Genomic DNA, 2,769 nt, shown 5'->3' on the forward strand with positions numbered 1-2,769 from the left:
GGAAAAACTACCTTGGAATGATCTCCTTGATTGCATTTCCATCATCCTCCCGTACCAGCTGCAACCCGAAGGAGGGGAGATGTAATAAACTGTTTAAAAAGTTATATTTCAAGTTAACTAACCTTTTCTGATGCTCCAGAACAGCCTGTGCTGGGCTGAGCCGGAGTCTTGGAAGAAAAGTGAAGGGTTGTTCTTGCTTGGTCTGAACCGGTTCGTTGAGTCATCCTCTTAGTTAATACCTGGCATCGGCACAGCACACAGTCCTGCTGGCGGGGAAAAACTCACTCAGGGAAAGTTCAAGCCGTTCGTGCTTCTCCGAACGGGGGGAGCAGACAAAGACTTCTTGTTTCGCAGGCGGAGGAGAGGAGCAAGGATGAGGCAGGCGAGGAAGGGGGAGAGGGATGGTGGGACGGAGCTGTTGGCCCCGGGCTGGAGAAGAGGCGGATTCGGGATGCCTGCCCATGGTGTGCTGCTCGCTCAGCCCCAGCCGGCCGGGACACATTTTTGCAATGCTTGAGCTGTGTCAGGAAGAGGCATTCCCTACGCCAGATGGGTGAGCGCCTCGATGGGGCAAGAGGAGACAAAGCGTAGGTCTCGGTGGGATGGGAAGAGCAGTGTTTGGGGAGGGACATTGGGTTCCCTGGAGAAGAGCCCATCGGTGGTGCTGTACGCGGAGAGAAGCTGGGATGGGAAGAGGGTGCCCGATGCATCGGAGGTGGGCAGGCCTTCCTGGGCGACCAGGTCCATGGATGCTCCATTGGTACAAGGGCTCAGAGGCAAGCAGAGGCTGGAGTGTCCCCACAGAGCAGACACAAAGCATTTCCCCTGGGAAAATACTGCAGGAACCCTGTGTGCGAGGCTGCCACCGTACCCCGTTTGCCCTGAGAGCCCCTTCCACCATCCCCCAGCCACCCCATTCCATGCAAGAAGAGGTGGTGGGAGTGGTGCAGTTGTTGAAGGACCCGTGTCCACAGTCACGCAGCACGCACACCCACGCTGACCCGAGCTCAGGCACCGCAGGAGGTCCCAGCAGATCGGGGCTGTGACGAGACACGTGGCATGGCATCGGGCAGGCCAGCCTCCTCCTCCTCCTCCTCCTCCTCCTCACCTCCACTCCTGTCATCAAAGGGTGGCAGCTAGATAAGTGCTTCCTGCTCTACTGGCTGACTTCTAGGGCTCTATTAGGAAGTCAAAACTGGTTTAATTAGGGATGCCTTCAAGCTGGCCATCGAGCAAGATGCTGGTGGGTCTCCAAGGAAAAATTATTACCTCATACTATGGAGCATCACAGAAACTATTAGCCAAATGCGATCTAATAAGCAAATAAATAATCTGCAAATCAACTGCAGCACTGACAAGTTTCCGCATTTATCCACTGCCCTGGAACTGCTCAGGGCAGTGAGGTTGGGTAATTTCTCTTGCCTCAAATTCAAACCAGTGTTGCTGTACGAGGAGCAAATCTGCAAAAGCCGTGGGAGGAAGGGGAACGGCTCTGTGAGCAGAGCATCAGACCAGCGGTTCTCCTGGTCACCCCGTCTTGCTGCCCCTCGTGCTCCTGGATAAGTTGATGACCAGCTCTTGTCCTCTGCTCCAGCCCGTCCCCTTCGGCACGACTGTACCCTGTGGGATGAACACAGCAAACCAGGGGTGAACTCTGGCTGGGCAGGGGCTAATCTAAATTATCCCCTAAAATCATGCCACTGCACCTTGTATTATCTTTACGTTTATGTTGTCCCTCTCATCTCAATGTCGCTGATCATCTGAGTCAAAGTCTGCAACGACTTCTAGACCAGGTTGGAGACGGAGTGAATCATAAAAGTAGTTTTGCATTGGCTTGCTCCTTGCATATTACTAACCTTAAATCCTTACTCAGCTTTAAGCAAGGTTTCCACATTTAAAAAGGGTGTTCTTTTTTTATCCCAGTTGGCTTCCCAAGTAACCCTTCCCCAGTTGCCTCTGGTGGGAAATGAGGCTGTTGCGTAGCTATGAGTGTGCACCTAAATTGTGTTGACAGCAGACTTTGGATTTAACAGCTGATAGGAAAAAGAAACAACAAAGTGAAAACTATTCTCTCGGAAAATGGAAAGTAAATGGAATGGGCATCGTCTTGGCAGAGAGGTTGCTACCCCCGAGGCAGGAGGGCTGTGCTGGGAGGATATGCTGTGATGCACTGGGACCATGGGGTTTGAATTCCAGCTTTGGGGCGGCCTGGGGCAATGCTGGATGCGTCGCTTAAGGCTCAGCCCAGTTGGTGTTCTGTATGGAAGGGAATGTCACCCTACCAAATAACCCCTTTTTGGAGGGTTAGTCTTCTGAACAGCCAGCTAGATTGATGAGAGAACCCCCTTTTAATCAATTATTTTCTTTAAATTTGAATTATTTTTAAGCTCCCTAGGAAAAAAAAGTCCTCCTGCTGGTTTGGGTGTGCTCTGCTGCATGCAGAGGGGATGCTGCGCACCATTTCCCAGTGGTGATTCTGCAGTTATCTCTGGATTATGGGCAAAAAGGCTGACTGGCAGCGCTGGGTCGGTGCCCGGCCCGGTGAAACCCCCAGGAGCAACGCTCCACTTCATGGAGGCTTTTTGGTGGACAACTACCTCCTGGGATCTCCTCGCCAGCTTTTAATCTTTTAATGTGGGCTTTACTGATGCTCTATAGAGCTTAGGTTTTAACGGCGAGTTGAGGAGCGTGTCCTTGCTTTTGTTAAGGCAACATTCCACCTGGCCATCCTGGTGCTGGCCAGTAGGATCAGTGGTCGGCTCCTCTTTC

The sequence above is a fragment of the Charadrius vociferus genome, unplaced genomic scaffold (assembly GCF_000708025.1).
Source record: "Charadrius vociferus isolate BGI_N301 unplaced genomic scaffold, ASM70802v2 scaffold49, whole genome shotgun sequence".
Lineage (NCBI taxonomy): Eukaryota > Metazoa > Chordata > Aves > Charadriiformes > Charadriidae > Charadrius > Charadrius vociferus.